The sequence below is a fragment of the Protopterus annectens genome, chromosome 4.part0 (genome assembly GCF_019279795.1).
Source record: "Protopterus annectens isolate FY-2018-M chromosome 4.part0, PAN1.0, whole genome shotgun sequence".
Classification (NCBI taxonomy): Eukaryota; Metazoa; Chordata; order Ceratodontiformes; family Protopteridae; genus Protopterus; species Protopterus annectens.
In genome coordinates, this window is record NC_056733.1 from 69,872,973 (window position 1) to 69,892,868 (window position 19,896).

Sequence of the window (19,896 nt, forward strand, 5' to 3'; positions counted from 1 at the left end):
TGTTTGTGTATACTTTGTGGGCATGACAGATGGAATTTGAAAACCCAGTGCACTTGTGTTTGACAGTAGTAATATTACAGAGAACTAGAGAGTGTTTGAGCAAGAGGACGACATTTTCATACAGACTGCATTTTCTGATAAAGATGACTGTACAAAGGCATTCATTCTGCTTAGTTTAGCTGAGTCAGAAGCCAGAGAAAGGGAAAGTTCATTTGTGTATGCATCTGCTATCTATACTGGAGAGGGGGGAAAACCATCATATTGTTCTACAGGCTGGGTAAAGGGAAGACCCTGAGTGCTTAAAACATAAATTCAGAGAAATGTGTAACCCCCAGACAAATGTTACAATGAAGAGGCACTTATTTTACACAAGGGATCAAAAGCCTGGTGAAACTTTTGCAGTATATATAACTGACCTGAGAAATAAGGCTAAAATGTGCAGATCTGGTGATTTAAGGGGTGAGTTCATAAAGGACAGACTTCCGTGTGGTATTAACGATGATACTGTGACAAAGATTTTGCTTTATGACAGTAATTTAACTTTGAATACGGTCACTGAGATTTGTCAGATATATGAACTCACAGAAAAGCACACAGATATGCTTACAAATGAGAACAGCTCTAGAAGGCACAGTGATAAAGCTCATGTTGATAGTATGCAGCACATAGTTAAAAGAAACAGGCCCAAGCACATGGCAGCAAATGTAGCCCCTGCAGCACTCACTGGAAACCCCAGAACGTTTTAGCAAGTTCCAGAATTCATACAGTCTCAGTGAAGCATAAGAGTGAGTCAGCAAACTCAAAGCATGGGCCCCAGCCTAGTTTTATAGCCAACTGTTATAACTGGTGGAAGTCATAAATCTAAAAGGAAGAAATGTTTAGCTTTTGGTCAGCAATGCCACAAATGCAGTAAATGAAATAAATTCAAAAGGTTTTGTAAATCAAAAACCCACATTCTTTTATTAAAAGTGAACTTTTTAAGAAACAGGTCAATCAGTTAGAGAGCTGCAACCCTACTCTTTGCAGATGGTGTGTCAGTGCTTCATGAAACAGTTAATGCAATAGGTTTAAGGGCAAAGATTGAAGTATTTTGCACTGTTTGGATAAATGGCAAACCCATAGAGCTCAAAGTTGACACAGGTTCCAAGTACAATGTTATGTCATTAGAAACATTTTTGAGAGTGTGTCATGATGAAAGTCTTGATTTGTCAAGGTCTGCGAAGCTTGTTGCTTATGGAGGTGAAGAAATTCAAACCGAAGACTCAGTAGTGCTTTCATGTTACTCTGCTGGAAGAAGCTATAATTTGTTATTTTATCTGGTCAAGAGGCATGTCCAGTCATTATTCGGGCTCAGAGACAGTTTGAAAATGGGACTGCTTTCCTTTAATAAGGAAGTCCACCATGTTTACTTGAAAGACCACTACTCTAATTTCGCCCAGTACATTTTTTCCACCTATGCTGATCTTTTCGAAGACAAACTAGGCAAACTTCCAGTTGTGTACTCCATGAAGTTCAACACAGAGGTCAGTCCATTTATCAGGCCAGCAAAAAAAGTTCCAATAGCCATGCAGGACAGAGTCCAAGCCAAGTTAGATAAGACGGTGCGACAAGGTGGGATTTGTCCAGTTGAAACTCCAACTGAATGGGTACCTTCCATATGGTATCTCATAAGAAAAGCTCAGATGACATCAGAATATGCATTCATTCATGAGATTTGAACAAAGTCCAATGCACACAGTCAAAGAATTTGTAGCCTTGATGCCAAATGCCACTATTTTTTTCTGTGTTAGATGCAAATAGTTCATTTTGGCAATTTCAGCTTGATAAGAAATCATCATTGTTCACTACATTCAGTACTCAGTTTGGCAGGTACAGATATTTGAGAATGCCATTTGGGATAAATTTTGCAAGTGAAGTCTTTCACCATGCAATGGGGCAAATTTTTTCTGGGTATCCTTGTGCTATTATAGTAGATGACATAATAGTAGGAGGCCATGATGAAGCAGAACATGACAGAAACCTCAGAAAAGTTCTAGAAAGGGCATGTCAAGTGAATCTTAAGCTCAGTTCACACAAATGCCAATTCAGGCTACAAGGGGTTACTTATATTGGTCATTTATTTATGAGTACAGGCTTACAACCAGACCTTTCAGAACAAACAGCTGTTCCTGAGATGCCAGCACCAGACAATGTTCAAGCCCTGCAACGTTTTCTTGGCATGGTCAACTACCTAGGCAAGTTCATTCCAGACTTCAGCCAACTATTAGCACCACTCAGAGGGCTGACACATAAAGATGTATCATGGTCTTGGATAGATCAACACCACAGAGCATTTGAAATCCTGAAACAGAGAATTGCTAGTCCGCCAACTTTTAGATACAATGATGTTCACAAGTCAGTTACACTTTCCTATGATGCTTCAAAATTTGGTCTTGCCACAGTCATTCTACAAGACAATCAACCTGTTGCCTATGCATTGAGAACTCTTACCCAAACTGAGATGCAGTATGCCCAGATCGAGAAAGAGCTTGGGCAATTGTGTTTGTCAGTTCAAAGTTCCATGATTGTGTTTATGGTATTCATATCCAGATTGAAACAGACCACCAATCTTTAGTCAATATCTTGAGAAAACTTATGCATTCAGTTCCAGCCTGACTGCAACGCATGATGCTGAGATTGCAAAAGTATAATTTCAATCTTATCTACAAGAAAGCAAAACTTCTTTATCTTCATGATGCATTATTCAGATCACCCGGAAACACCACAGAACAACATGAGAATGAGAACTTTGATTTTGAAGTCATGAAAGTGATCAGTTTTTCTTCCACACGTCTTGATGAGCTGAGAGATTATACAGCCAAAGATCCAGTTTTACAAAGGCTCAACCACTTTATCAATCAAGGATGGCTGTCTAAGCAATCTAGTTTATCTCAAGAAATGCAACCTTATTTTCCATACAGAGATGAGATTTTAGCTGACAAAGGTATAATTATGAAAGGTCCAAAAGTAATTGTTCCAAAGTCCTTGCACCAAGAGTATATTACTATCTTGCATCATGGTCAACCAGGAACTGACTCTTCCAAGAGAAGGGTGAGAGGTCTAGTAGTTTGGCCTTCTATGTCACAAGACATTGAGAGAGCACGTTTGTCTTATTCCATGTATAATAGTACTAAGCCACATCAACAGAAGGAACTTCTTCAGCTAAATCAGATTCCGGAGCTACCTTGATTGTCGGTTGCTACAGACATTTTGAGTGGAATGGTCAACATTATTTGGTGTTAATAGACTCTTACTCCAACTGGTTTGAGATTGACTTACTTCCTAACCTAGTATCCAGTACTGTTATTACTAAGATGAATCGGCATTTTGAAGTACATGGTAGTCCACACAAAGTTATTTCTGACAATGATATATGGTCTACAAGCCAACAGTTCAAAAGATTTGCTGAAGAATGAGATTTTACTCATGTCACGAGTAGCCCTGAGTACCTGCAGTCAAATGGTTTAGTAAAACATGCAGTTCAAAGTGGAAAACAGTTACTTGAGAAGTCAAAATGAGATAATTGTGATGTTTTCCCAAATCTCTTGAATCTCAGAAATGTTCCTTGTGATAAACATTTTGGTTCACCTGCTCAGACACTTCTGTCGAGGCAAACCGGAACCACATTTCCAATCAGTAGTTAATTGTTGTTTCCATATGTCAAGAACAACAGGTCAGTGAAAGCCAATCTGTTGAAGTGCCTAACCCAGACGTTCTACTACAATAAAACCAGCAAACTGCTCAATCCATTACGAGAAGGAGAAGTGGTAAAGATGCAAACATCCCAAGGTTACGATTGGATTGGTGTTGTGAAGAGTATTTGTCCAGAGCTGAGATCATACATAGTGGAATCACAAGGAGCAGCCTTTAGGTGGAATCAGAAGCATTTGAGACTGGTGTCTAAGCCTATACCACAGCACATAGCCTGTGGGAAAGACTCTTCCAGAAGAAGATCCAGAGGACATTCCCATTCCTGTGATGAATCCAGAAGTTCCTGATACGAGTTGTGCATCATAGACTGTCCCTGTTGCTAAATTTGGTCTAAACTGTTATGTTACAAGATATGGTCACATCTTTAAACCCTGTAGCAGATATGAAGTAACTTGGACATGAATACTGTATTTTGTTTCTAATGTCTATAGTAATGCATGTCTAACTCTGATATTGTTTTACAGAGGGCAATCTTTTTAAGACGGAGGATGTAGATCAATGTGTGTGTGTATATATATCTTTAAGAAGCTATCCAAGGGCTTGCACAAGTGTATAAATACTGAGCACATGCAAGCTAGACTGCCATTTTGTAGTAAGCAGTTGAGATGTAAGCATGTATGTACATATGTAAGGTCTGTCTGTTAGCTAGTTTCTTTGTATTTTAAGATGCTGCTATCCATCCTGATGTGTTTCTATGTATTAAAGCATCTAAACAAAATGCCCTGCCTGCTTGTCATCTATCTTAGAGAGAGATGAGTGATAGTATGATACTTGAAGTGTCAACATATATACTCCTGGAAAACTAAAGAACTTCTTAACCTTACAGCAGAGGTGATTTTAATGAGATTAAGAAGGAATAGGACAGACATAGTGAAGTAGTGAGCAGCAGTGTGTTAGGTATATCACTGAGTAATGCTGATCCTGTCAGCAGGTAAGCTTAATTGGCAGTTTCACTGAGCAAAGCAGTCCTCCTCTACAACTAAATGTTAGATTTCCTGTCGAAAAATGCTGGACTATTTACTTCCTTTTTAGACATGATAGTGATAAGATGTTTTACAGTAATTTCCTTAGTTCTATGAAGACAGCTTCTTCTGCACAATATATCCTATTTTTACTACTGCAGCACATAAGCTGAGGTGATGTGGTCAGCTTGAGTGAGTGGTTTGTTGCTGATGTGTGAGAAAGACATGTAGGGCTAGGACCACAGTCATCTCATCTATGAATAGTGAAGACTTGACATATTATAAATAGTGAGGACATTGCACACCATTCTGTAAACTATTTTCTAAGTGCTAAATATTCCATCATGTGCACTTAGGGTTTTTTAGCAAGACAGCATTATTTATATCAGTATCATATAATGACCCTGGTTGTGTGAACCTTTCAAAAGCAGCTACTCATCTGCATATTCACCTGTGATGAATTCTAAAACATGTAAAGTCTGTTCTTCTCATCTCCATGATCACCCATGATGGGTTCTAGAACACGTGAAGTTTGTTCTTCTAATTTTAACGATCAGCCATGATGGATTCCAAAACATGTGATGTCTGTTCTTCTCATCTGCAAGAGATTGATTATTAGGTTGGAATTACCACTATTTTTACAAGCAGATGCTGACAATAGATAAAGACCACTAAAGCCATTTGAATCACCCATTTTATTAGAAACTCCAAAACTCCATAATTTGTATCTGGTCTGTGGTTTCAACTTCTCTTCACTGTTGGGACTGTCTGTGACTGCTGTGTCATTACACAGACTCTCCTCATTCACACATAATGTTCCACCTATCATCTCTTTTGTGGGTCAGGTTAATGTAAATTCAGCATTAGCCCATAAGCTGCCGCATTCCATCCTCTTGGCATACCATATATATTTAACTACTTTCTGCATGACGGTTCTCTCCACTTCCTTTTGTAATGCCACCAAGGTATTTAAAGTCATTCATTATATATCCCAGTACCTTTTCCATGGTATATATACTGTAATCCTACAGTCCCTGTCTCTGTCATGGTTCCTGGATCAGGCCTTTCATAATTTCTGCTACCTTTCTTCAAACTCTCTGCAGTCTGATGCTATGTGAATGAAGTAATTCCATCTGATACTGTGTGAATATGAAAATGAGGGGTTTGCATAGTCCCAGTAAGCAGAGTTTACTATGGGAGCACCCTGTTGCCCCTGCTTTAATCATCCAGTTTAATTTGCAGAAGGATTGCACAAGATTACTTGGTGCTGCAGCCAGCCATCTGGCTTTAGAGGCCTCAGTTCTTACATACCGTTATGGTATCCACTGTCTGTGTCTGTGCCAGTCCATTCAAAACTTCTGGTAACTCTTCTGTGTGGCAGATATTATCCTTCAGCATCTTCACACTTTTGGTCTTTGACTGACATGGCTTATGTTTGTAACCACGAGGACAACAGACCATCCCCTTAAGTGTCCATTCTCAGGAAAAACAACCACACACTTAATTCCAATACTTCAGCAGTAACAGCCATACTCAATCTCAATGCTTCAGTAGTAACAACCACACACTTAGTCCCAGTGCTTCAGCAGTAACAACCACACACTTAGTTCCAATGCTTCAGCAGTAACAACCACACACTTAATTCCAATGATTCAGCAGTAACAACCACACACTTGGTTCCAATGCTTCAGCAGTAACAACCACACATTTAGTTCCAATGCTTCAGCAGTAGCAACCACACATTTGGTTCCACTCACACTTATTTCCAATGCTTCAGCAGTAACAACCACACACTCAGTTCCATTGTTTCAGCAATAACAACTACACACTTGGTTCCATTGCTTCAGCAGTAACAACCACACACTCAGTTCCAATGCTTCAGCAGTAGCAACCACACAATTAGTTGTTATGCTTCAGCAGTAGCAACCACACACTTAGTCCCAGTGCTTCAGCAGTAACAACCACATACTTAGTTCCAATGCTTCAGCAGTAACAACCACACACACAGTCCCAGTGCTTCAGCAGTAACAACCACACATTTAGTTCCAATGCTTCAGCAGTAAAAACCACACACTTAGTTGTTATGCTTCAGCAGTAGCAACCACACACTTAGTTCCAGTGCTTTAGCAGTAACAGTGGGAGGCTGGTATAATGGTTAAGGTGTTTACCTCACAGAGTCAGGCCCCAGTGGCCTAATGGATAAGGCATTGGCCTCCTAAGCCAAGGATTGTGGGTTTGAGTCCCATCTGGGGTGGTATAATCTTGATACAAGTGAAGCTTTTCACTAAGGATAATCACAAGGCTTTCTTTAGTTATGTCAGGAACCTGGGTGGGAATTCCCAGATATGCTCAGAATTAGTTCAAAATGACAAAAAATACACCGAACCCACAGACATTGCCAACATCCTAGCTGACAGGTTCAGCGCAAACTTCTCCCACCAAAAGGGCAAATATCTATCCCAGCAGTGTGCTGCCCCCCTGACATCTCAGATGCTCAGGTAAGAGCCGCTCTCTCCAAAGCAAAAAAAAACAGCATCAATGGGACCAGACGGTGTCTCGGGCTGCGTTCTACATGAACTCCAAGAAGAGCTAAACCCAAACATAAAACTACTGTTCAATCTCAGCCTTACTACAGGATATGTACCCAAAGAGTGGCGTACAGCAACAGTGGTCCCTCTCCACAAAGGTGGTGCCTCAACAGATCCTGAAAACTATCACCCCATAGCCTGACTAACTTGGTCTGCAATGCTATGGAAAGGATCATCATGGACCTCATAAATAAAGATATTGGGGACCTACAGACACTGGATCCTACCCAGTTCGGCTTTGTTATGGGCAGATCCTGCCTCTTAAACCTGGTCGATTTTTTTGAAACAGTCACCAAGGCCATTGACGAGGGGAAAGTGGTCCACACAGCCTACCTGGACCTTGCAAAAGCCTTCGATACAATACCCCACTTGGGCATTATAGATAAGCTCACCAGCTTAAATATAAACTCCTATGTCACTAGATGGGTTGCAAACTGGCTGAAAGACAGAACCCACATGGTTAGAATTGCTGGAGCCATGTCAGACTCCAAACCAGTTACAAGTGGTGTCCCACAAGGCTCAGTCCTGGGACCTCTCTTGTTCGGTATATATTTCTCGGAGGTACAGGCCAACATGGAAGGACTGTGGCTGACCAAGTTCACAGATGACTGCAAACTGGGTACCATAATCGACTCTCCAGCCGACACAAGCATCCTCCAAAAGGGCCTAATAGAAACAGACAACTGGTGCCAGAGCAATGGCCTCAAGCTAAATGCCAAAAAGTGTATAGTCATCCCCTTTGGCAAAAACAAAGTGCCCACAAATTACCACATAGGTGGTAATCCATTAAGTATGGAAGAAGTAATTAGGGTCCTGGGGACCCAAGTTGATAGCAATCTCTCATTTGACAACCAGGTGGCCAAAGTGGTTAGAAAAACATTTTATATAGCCCACCTAATCATGAAGGAATTCACATCTAGATCAGGGGAGGTCATCGTGCCTCTTTACTCATCCCTCATCAGGTCCATAATTGAGTACAATGCCCCTTTTGGGATTTACCTTACCAGACACCTGCAGCAACTGGAAAGACCCCAAAAGTACCTCACCAAGAGGATCAAAGGGCTCAAACAGATGCCATATGCTGCCTGGCTAAAGAAACGCCGGCTCTACTCAGTGGCATACCGCCTGCTCAGAGGCGATCTGTGCCTGATGTATAAAGCCATGTCCAACCCAGAATTAATGGACATGCTGCACCTCAGAAAATCCAAATCCCATCGAGCTACGCTCGAGACTTGAACCTCAGCACTGAAATAAATAGGACATGCTGGAGGGACAGATTCATAACCCAGAGGCTCCCTTCACTCTGGAATAAAATCCCAGTCCAGGTTAGGCAGAGTCCCTCATTGACTCTCTTCAAGAGGAATCTTGATGAGTGGATGGGAGATTGTAGGTTTACCCTGGGTATCACTTCTGTGTCACTGTTAGACAGAGGCACAGTATACTAACCTCAAAAAAGAGCATAGCAAAATTAATTTAAAATGGGTGGCAAAAGCCAAACACACTCTGGCTAGGCTTATAAATGCCCTAGAGCAGATAGCCTAGTATGAACCTATGAGCCTATGAACAACCACACACTTAGTTAGAATGCTTCAGCAGTAACAACAAAACACTTAGTTCCAATGATTCAGCAGTAACAACCACACACTTAGTCCCAATGTTTCAGCAGTAACAACCACACACTAAGTCCCAGTGCTTCAGCAGTAACAGCCACACACACGGTTCCATTGCTTCAGCAGTAACAAACACACACTCAGTTCCGATGCTTCAGCAGTAACAACCACATACTTAGTTCCAATGCTTCAGCAGTAAAAGCCAAACACTTGGTTCCAATGCTTTAGCAGTAATAAACATACTCTTAGTCCCAATGCTTCAGCAGTAACAACTACACACTTAGTTCCAATGCTTCAGCAGTAACAACCAAACACTTAGTTCCATAGATTCAGCAGTAACAACCACACACTTAGCCCTAATGCTTCAGCACTAACAACCACACTGTTCCAGTGCTTCAGCAGTAACAACCACACACTTAGTCCCAATGCTTCAGCAGTAACAACCACACACTTAGTTCCAATGCTTCAGCAGTAGCAACCACACACTTAGTCCCAATACTTCAGCAGTAACAACCATACACTTAGTTCCAATGCTTCAGCAGTAACAATCACGCACTTAGTTCCAATGCTTCTGCAGTAACAACCACACATTTAGTTCCAGTGCTTCAGCAGTAACAACCACACATTTAGTTCCAGTGCTTCAGCAGTAACAACCACACACTCGATTCCATTGCTTCAGCAGTAGCAACCACACACTCGGTTCCATTGCTTCAGCAGTAACAACCACACACACAGTTCCATTGCTTCAACAGTAACAACCACACACACTGTTCCATTACTTCAGCAGTAACAACCCCACACTCAGTTCCAATGCTTCAGCAGTAACAACCACACACTTAGTTCCAATGCTTCAGCAGTAACAACCAAACACTTGGTTCCAATGCTTTAGCAGTAACAAACATACTCTTAGTCCCAATGCTTCAGCAGTAACAACTACACACTTAGTTCCATAGATTCAGCAGTAACAACCACACACTTAGTCCTAATGCTTCAGCACTAACAACCACACAGTTCCAGTGCTTCAGCAGTAACAACAAAACACTTAGTTCCAGTGATTCAGCAGTAATAACCACACACTTAGTCCCAATGCTTCAGCAGTAACAACCACACACTTAGTTCCAATGCTTCAGCAGTAACAACCGCACACTTAGTTCCAATGCTTTAGCAGTAACAACCACGCACTTAGTTCCAATGCTTCTGCAGTAAAAACCACACATTTAGTTCCAGTGCTTCAGCAGTAACAACCACACATTTAGTTCCAGTGCTTCAGCAGTAACAACCACACACACGGTTCCATTGCTTCAACAGTAACAACCACACACACTGTTCCATTACTTCAGCAGTAACAACCCCACACTCAGTTCCAATGCTTCAGCAGTAACAACCAAACACTTGGTTCCAATGCTTTAGCAGTAACAAACATACTCTTAGTCCCAATGCTTCAGCAGTAACAACTACACACTTAGTTCCAATGCTTCAGCAGTAACAACCAAACACTTAGTTCCATAGATTCAGCAGTAACAACCACACACTTAGTCCTAATGCTTCAGCACTAACAACCACACAGTTCCAGTGCTTCAGCAGTAACAACCACACACTTATTTCCAGTGCTTCAGCAGTAACAACCACACACTTAGTTCCAATACTTCAGCAGTAACAACCGCACACTTAGTCCCAATGCTTCAGCAGTAACAACCACACATTTATTTCCAATAATTCAGCAGTAGCAACCACACACTTAGTTACAATGCTTCAGCAGTAGCAACCACGCACTTAGTCCCAATACTTCAGCAGTAACAACCATACACTTAATTCCAATGCTTCAGCAGTAAAAACCACACACTTAGTTCCAGTACTTCAGGAGTAACAACCACACACTCTGTGCCAATGCTTCAGCAGTAACAACCACACACTTAGTTCCAAGGATTCAGCAGTAACAACCACACACTTAGTCCCAATGCTTCAGCAGTAACAACCACACACTTAGTTCCAATGCTTTAGCAGTAACAAAAACACACTTAGTCCCAATGCTTCAGCAGTAACAACCACACACTTAGTTCCAATGCTTCAGCAGTAACAACCACATAATTATTTCCAATGCTTCAGCAGTAACAACCACACACTTTGTCCAATGCTTCAGCAGTAACAACCGCACACTTAGTTCCAATGCTTCAGCAGTAGCAACCACATACTTAGTCTCAATGCTTCAGCAGTAACAACCACACATTTAGTTCCAATGCTTCAGCAGTAACAACCACACACTTTGTTCCAAGGATTCAGCAGTAACAACCACACATTTAGTTCCATTGCTTCAGCAGTAACAACCACACACTTAGTTCCAATACTTCACCAGTAATAACCGCACACTAAGTACCTTTGCTTCAGCAGTAACAACCACACACGCGGTTCCAATGCTTCAGCAGTAACAACCACATACTCAGTTCCAATGCTTCAGCAGTAACAACCACACACTTTGTTCCAATGCTTCAGCAGTAACACCCGCACACTTAGTTCCAATACTTCAGCAGTAACAACCACACATTTAGTTCCATTGCTTCAGCAGTAACAACCACACACTCAGTTCTAATGCTTCAGCAGTAACAACCACACATTTAGTCCCAATGCTTCAGCAGTAACAACACACTTAGTCCCAAAGCTTCAGCAGTAACAACCACACATTTAGTTCCATTGCTTCAGCAGTAACAACCACACACTGTTCTATTGCTTCAGCAGTAACAACCACACACTCAGTTCCAATGCTTCAGCAGTAACAACCACACACTTTGTTCCAGTGCTTCAGCAGTAACAACCGCACACTTAGTTCCAATACTTCAGCAGTAACAACCACACACTTAGTTCCAATGCTTCAGCAGTAACAACCAAACACTTGGTTCCAATGCTTTAGCAGTAACAAACATACTCTTAGTCCCAATGCTTCAGCAGTAACAACTACACACTTAGCTCCAATGCTTCAGCAGTAACAACCACACACACTGTTCTATTGCTTCAGCAGTAACAACCACACACTCAGTTCCAATGCCTCAGCAGTAACAACCACACACTTTGTTCCAATGCTTCAGCAGTAACAACTGCACATTTAGTTCCAATGCTTCAGCAGTAACAACCACACACTTTGTTCCAATACTTCAGCAGTAACAACTGCACACTTAGTTCCATTACTTCAGCAGTAACAACCCCACACTCAGTTCCAATGCTTCAGCAGTAACAACCACACACTTAGTTCCAATGCTTCAGCAGTAACAACCAAACACTTGGTTCCAATGCTTTAGCAGTAACAAACATACTCTTAGTCCCAATGCTTCAGCAGTAACAACTACACACTTAGTTCCAATGCTTCAGCAGTAACAACCAAACACTTAGTTCCATAGATTCAGCAGTAACAACCACACACTTAGTCCTAATGCTTCAGCACTAACAACCACACAGTTCCAGTGCTTCAGCAGTAATAACCACACTTAGTCCCAATGCTTCAGCAGTAACAACCACACACTTAGTCCCAATGCTTCAGCAGTAACAACCACACACTTAGTTCCAATGCTTCAGCAGTAACAACCACACATTTATTTCCAATAATTCAGCAGTAACAACCACACACTTAGTTCCAATGCTTCAGCAGTAGCAACCACACACTTAGTCCCAATACTTCAGCAGTAACAACCATACACTTAATTCCAATGCTTCAGCAGTAAAAACCACACACTTAGTTCCAGTACTTCAGGAGTAACAACCACACACTCTGTGCCAATGCTTCAGCAGTAACAAGCACACACTTAGTTCCAAGGAATCAGCAGTAACAACCACACACTTAGTCCCAATGCTTCAGCAGTAACAACCACACACTTAGTTCCAATGCTTTAGCAGTAACAAAAACACACTTAGTCCCAATGCTTCAGCAGTAACAACCACACAGTTAGTTCCAATGCTTCAGCAGTAACAACCACATAATTATTTCCAATGCTTCAGCAGTAACAGCCACACACTTTGTCCAATGCTTCAGCAGTAACAACCGCAAACTTAGTTCAAATGCTTCAGCAGTAGCAACCACATACTTAGTCTTAATGCTTCAGCAGTAACAACCACACATTTAGTTCCAATGCTTCAGCAGTAACAACCACACACTTTGTTCCAAGGATTCAGCAGTAACAACCACACATTTAGTTCCATTGCTTCAGCAGTAACAACAACACACACTGTTCCATTGCTTCAGCAGTAACAACCACACACTCAGTTCCAATGCTTCAGCAGTAACAACCACACACTTTGTTCCAATGCTTCAGCAGTAACAACCACACACTCAGTTCCAATGCTTCAGCAGTAACAACCACACATTTAGTCCCAATGCTTCAGCAGTAACAACACACTTAGTCCCAATGCTTCAGCAGTAACAACCACACAATTAGTTCCATTGCTTCAGCAGTAACAACCACACACACTGTTCTATTGCTTCAGCAGTAACAACCACACACTCAGTTCCAATGCTTCAGCAGTAACAACCACACACTTTGTTCCAATGCTTCAGCAGTAACAACCACACACTTAGTTCCAATACTTCACCAGTAATAACCGCACACTTAGTACCTTTGCTTCAGCAGTAACAACCACACACGCGGTTCCATTGCTTCAGCAGTAACAACCACACACTCAGTTCCAATGCTTCAGCAGTAACAACCACACACTTTGTTCCAATACTTCAGCAGTAACAACCACACATTTAGTTCCATTGCTTCAGCAGTAACAACCACACACTCAGTTCCAATGCTTCAGCAGTAACAACCACACATTTAGTCCCAATGCTTCAGCAGTAACAACACACTTAGTCCCAATGCTTCAGCAGTAACAACCACACATTTAGTTCCATTGCTTCAGCAGTAACAACCACACACACTGTTCTATTGCTTCAGCAGTAACAACCACACACTCAGTTCCAATGCTTCAGCAGTAACAACCACACACTTTGTTCCAGTGCTTCAGCAGTAACAACCGCACACTTAGTTCCAATGCTTCAGCAGTAACAACCAAACACTTGGTTCCAATGCTTTAGCAGTAACAAACATACTCTTAGTCCCAATGCTTCAGCAGTAACAACTACACACTTAGCTCCAATGCTTCAGCAGTAACAACCACACACACTGTTCTATTGCTTCAGCAGTAACAACTACACACTCAGTTCCAATGCCTCAGCAGTAACAACCACACACTTTGTTCCAATGCTTCAGCAGTAACAACTGCACATTTAGTTCCAATGCTTCAGCAGTAACAACCACACACTTTGTTCCAATACTTCAGCAGTAACAACTGCACACTTAGTTCCAATACTTCAGCAGTAACAACCGCACACTTAGTTCCAATGCTTCAGCAGTAACAACCAAACACTCGGTTCCAATGCTTTAGCAGTAACAAACATACTCTTAGTCCCAATGCTTCAGCAGTAACAACTACACACTTAGTTCCAATGCTTCAGCAGTAACAACCAAACACTTAGTTCCATAGATTCAGCAGTAACAACCACACACTTAGTCCTAATGCTTCAGCACTAACAACCACACAGTTCCAGTGCTTCAGCAGTAACAACCACACACTTAGTTCCAATACTTCAGCAGTAACAACCGCACACTTAGTTCCAATGCTTCAGCAGTAACAACCAAACACTCGGTTCCAATGCTTTAGCAGTAACAAACATACTCTTAGTCCCAATGCTTCAGCAGTAACAACTACACACTTAGTTCCAATGCTTCAGCAGTAACAACCAAACACTTAGTTCCATAGATTCAGCAGTAACAACCACACACTTAGTACCAATGCTTCAGCAGTAACAACCACACATTTATTTCCAATAATTCAGCAGTAGCAACCACACACTTAGTTCCAATGCTTCAGCAGTAGCAACCACGCACTTAGTCCCAATACTTCAGCAGTAACAACCATACACTTAATTCCAATGCTTCAGCAGTAAAAACCACACACTTAGTTCCAGTACTTCAGGAGTAACAACCACACACTCTGTGCCAATGCTTCAGCAGTAACAAGCACACACTTAGTTCCAAGGAATCAGCAGTAACAACCACACACTTAGTCCCAATGCTTCAGCAGTAACAACCACACACTTAGTTCCAATGCTTCAGCAGTAACAACCACATAATTATTTCCAATGCTTCAGCAGTAACAACCACACACTTTGTCCAATGCTTCAGCAGTAACAACCGCACACTTAGTTCCAATGCTTCAGCAGTAGCAACCACATACTTAGTCTCAATGCTTCAGCAGTAACAACCACACATTTAGTTCCAATGCTTCAGCAGTAACAACCACACACTTTGTTCCAAGGATTCAGCAGTAACAACCACACATTTAGTTCCATTGCTTCAGCAGTAACAACCACACACACTGTTCCATTGCTTCAGCAGTAACAACCACACACTCAGTTCCAATGCTTCAGCAGTAACAACCACACACTTTGTTCCAATGCTTCAGCAGTAACAACCACACACTCAGTTCCAATGCTTCAGCAGTAACAACCACACATTTAGTCCCAATGCTTCAGCAGTAACAACACACTTAGTCCCAATGCTTCAGCAGTAACAACCACACATTTAGTTCCATTGCTTCAGCAGTAACAACCACACACACTGTTCTATTGCTTCAGCAGTAACAACCACACACTCAGTTCCAATGCTTCAGCAGTAACAACCACACACTTTGTTCCAATGCTTCAGCAGTAACAACCACACACTTAGTTCCAATACTTCAGCAGTAATAACCGCACACTTAGTACCTTTGCTTCAGCAGTAACAACCACACACTCGGTTCCATTGCTTCAGCAGTAACAACCACACACTCAGTTCCAATGTTTCAGCAGTAACAACCACACACTTTGTTCCAATGCTTCAGCAGTAACAACCGCACACTTAGTTCCAATACTTCAGCAGTAACAACCACACACTTAGTTCCAATACTTCAGCAGTAACAACCACACATTTAGTTCCAATGTTTCAGCAGTAACAACCACACACTTTGTTCCAATGTTTCAGCAGTAACAACCAAACACTTGGTTCCAATGCTTTAGCAGTAACAAATATACTCTTAGTCCCAATGCTTCAGCAGTAACAACTACACACTTAGTTCCAATGCTTCAGCAGTAACAACCACACACACTGTTCTATTGCTTCAGCAGTAACAACCACACACTCAGTTCCAATGCTTCAGCAGTAACAACCGCACACTTTGTTCCAATGCTTCAGCAGTAACAACCGCACACTTAGTTCCAATACTTCAGCAGTAACAACCACACACTTAGTTCCAATGCTTCAGCAGTAACAACCAAACACTTGGTTTCAATGCTTTAGCAGTAACAAACATACTCTTAGTCCCAATGATTCAGCAGTAACAACTACACACTTAGTTCCAATGCTTCAGCAGTAACAACCAAACACTTAGTTCCATAGATTCAGCAGTAACAACCACACACTTAGTCCTAATGCTTCAGCACTAACAACCACACAGTTCCAGTGCTTCAGCAGTAACAACCACACACTTATTTCCAGTGCTTCAGCAGTAACAACCACACACTTAGTTCCAGTACTTCAGCAGTAACAATCGCACACTTAGTCCCATAGCTTCAGCAGTAACAACCACACACTTAGTACCAATGCTTCAGCAGTAACAACCACACATTTATTTCCAATAATTCAGCAGTAGCAACCACACACTTAGTTCCAATGCTTCAGCAGTAGCAACCATGCACTTAGTCCCAATACTTCAGCAGTAACAACCATACACTTAATTCCAATGCTTCAGCAGTAAAAACCACACACTTAGTTCCAGTACTTCAGAAGTAACAACCACACACTCTGTGCCAATGCTTCAGCAGTAACAACCACACACTTAGTTCCAAGGATTCAGCAGTAACAACCACACACTTAGTCCCAATGCTTCAGCAGTAACAACCACACACTTAGTTCCAATGCTTTAGCAGTAACAAAAACACACTTAGTCCCAATGCTTCAGCAGTAACAACCACACACTTAGTTCCAATGCTTCAGCAGTAACAACCACATAATTATTTCCAATGCTTCAGCAGTAACAACCACACACTTTGTCCAATGCTTCAGCAGTAACAACCGTACACTTAGTTCCAATGCTTCAGCAGTAGCAACCACATATTTAGTCTCAATGCTTCAGCAGTAACAACCACACATTTAGTTCCAATGCTTCAGCAGTAACAACCACACACTTTGTTCCAAGGATTCAGCAGTAACGACCACACATTTAGTTCCATTGCTTCGGCAGTAACAACCACACACACTGTTCCATTGCTTCAGCAGTAACAACCACACACTCAGTTCCAATGATTCAGCAGTAACAACCACAAACTTTGTTCCAATGCTTCAGCAGTAACAACCACACACTCAGTTCCAATGCTTCAGCAGTAAAAACCACACACTTAGTTGTTATGCTTCAGCAGTAGCAACCACACACTTAGTTCCAGTGCTTTAGCAATAACAGTGGGAGGCTGGTATAATGGTTAAGGTGTTTACCTCATGGAGTCAGGCCCCAGTGGCCTAATGGATAAGGCATTGGCCTCCTAAGCCAAGGATTGTGGGTTCAAGTCCCATCTGGGGTGGTATAATCTTGATACAAGTGAAGCTTTTCACTAAGGATAATCACAAGGCTTTCTTTAGTAATGTCAGGAACCTGGGTTGGAATTCCCAGATATGCTCAGAATTAGTTCAAAATGACAAAAAATACACTGAACCCACAGACATTGCCAACATCCTAGCTGACAGGTTCAGCGCAAACTTCTCCCACCCCCCCACCAAAAGGGCAAATATGTATCCCAACAGTGTGCTGTCCCCCTGACATCTCAGATGCTCAGGTAAGAGCTGCCCTCTCCAAAGCAAAAAAAAACAGCATCAATGGGACCAGACAGTGTCCTGGGCTGCGTTCTACATGAACTCCAAGAAGAGCTAAACCCAAACATAAAACTACTGTTTAATCTCAGCCTTACTACAGGATATGTACCCAAAGAGTGGCGTACAGCAACAGTGGTCCCTCTCCACAAAGGTGGTGCCTCAACAGATCCTGAAAACTATCGCCCCATAAGCCTGACTAACTTGGTCTGCAATGCTATGGAAAGGATCATCATGGACCTCATAAATAAAGATATTGGGGACCTACAGACACTGGATCCTACCCAGTTTGGCTTTGTTATGGGCAGATCCTGCCTCTTAAACCTGGTCGATTTTTTTGAAACAGTCACCAAGGCCATTGACGAGGGGAAGGTGGTCCACACAACCTACCTGGACCTCGCAAAAGCCTTCGATACAATACCCCACTTGGGCATTATAGATAAGCTCACCAGCTTAAATATAAACCCCTATGTCACTAGATGGGTTGCAAACTGGCTGAAAGACAGAACCCACATGGTTAGAATTGCTGGAGCCATGTCAGACTCCAAACCAGTTACAAGTGGTGTCCCACAAGGCTCAGTACTGGGACCTCTCTTGTTCGGTATATATTTCTCGGAGGTACAGGCCAACATGGAAGGACTGTGGCTGACCAAGTTCACAGATGACTGCAAACTGGGTACCATAATCGACTCTCCAGCCGACACAAGCATCCTCCAAAAGGGCCTAATAGAAACAGACAACTGGTGCCAGAGCAATGGCCTCAAGCTAAATGCCAAAAAGTGTATAGTCATCCCCTTTGGCAAAAACAAAGTGCCCACAAATTACCACATAGGTGGTAATCCATTAAGTATGGAAGAAGTAATTAGGGTCCTGGGGACCCAAGTTGATAACAATCTCATTTGACAACCAGGTGGCCAAAGTGGTTAGAAAACATTTATATAGCCCACCTAATCATGAAGAATTCACATCTAGATCAGGGGAGGTGATCGTGCCTCTTTACTCATCCCTCATCAGGTCCATAATTGAGTACAATGCCCCTTTTGGGATTTACCTTACCAGACACCTGCAGCAACTGGAAAGACCCAAAAGTACCTCACCAAGAGGATCAAAGGGCTCAAACAGATGCCATATGCTGCCTGGCTAAAGAAACGCCGGCTCTACTCAGTGGCATACCGCCTGCTCAGAGGCGATCTGTGCCTGATGTATAAAGCCATGTCCAACCCAGAATTAATGGACATGCTGCACCTCAGAAAATCCAAATCCCATCGAGCTACGCGCTCGAGAGACTTGAACCTCAGCACTGAAATAAATAGGACATGCTGGAGGGACAGATTCATAACCCAGAGGCTCCCTTCACTCTGGAATAAATCCCAGTCCAGGTTAGGCAGAGTCCCTCATTGACTCTCTTCAAGAGGAATCTTGATGAGTGGATGGGAGATTGTAGGTTTACCCTGGGTATCACTTCTGTGTCACTGTTAGACAGAGGCACAGTATACTAACCTCGAAAAAGAGCATAGCAAAATTAATTTAAAATGGGTGGCAAAAGCCAAACACACTCTGGCTAGGCTTATAAATGCCCTAGAGCAGATAGCCTAGTATGAACCTATGAGCCTATGAACCTATGAACAACCACACACTTAGTTAGAATGCTTCAGCAGTAACAACAAAACACTTAGTTCCAATGATTCAGCAGTAACAACCACACACTTAGTCCCAATGTTTCAGAAGTAACAACCACACACTAAGTCCCAGTGCTTCAGCAGTAACAGCTACACACACGGTTTCATTGCTTCAGCAGTAACAAACACACACTCAGTTTCAATGCTTCAGCAGTAACAACCACATACTTAGTTCCAATGCTTCAGCAGTAACAGCCAAACACTTGGTTCCAATTCTTTAGCAGTAATAAACATACTCTTAGTCCCAATGCTTCAGCAGTAACAACTACACACTTAGTTCCAATGCTTCAGCAGTAACAACCAAACACATAGTTCCATAGATTCAGCAGTAACAACCACACACTTAGCCCTAATGGCCCCCCCTTCCCCGCCCCTTAAAA

General features: G+C 42.1%; 2 non-coding genes across 2 annotated transcripts; both read left to right on the forward strand.

Annotated features, from left to right (window-relative positions):
* The first annotated feature begins 6,893 nt into the window (after window positions 1-6,893).
* Window positions 6,894-6,966, forward strand: TRNAR-CCU. The gene has a single exon. It is a non-coding gene; the product is annotated as a tRNA-Arg (tRNA).
* Window positions 6,967-17,478: 10,512 nt separating this feature from the next.
* Window positions 17,479-17,551, forward strand: TRNAR-CCU. Its single transcript has one exon. It is a non-coding gene; the product is annotated as a tRNA-Arg (tRNA).
* The last annotated feature ends 2,345 nt before the right edge of the window (window positions 17,552-19,896 follow it).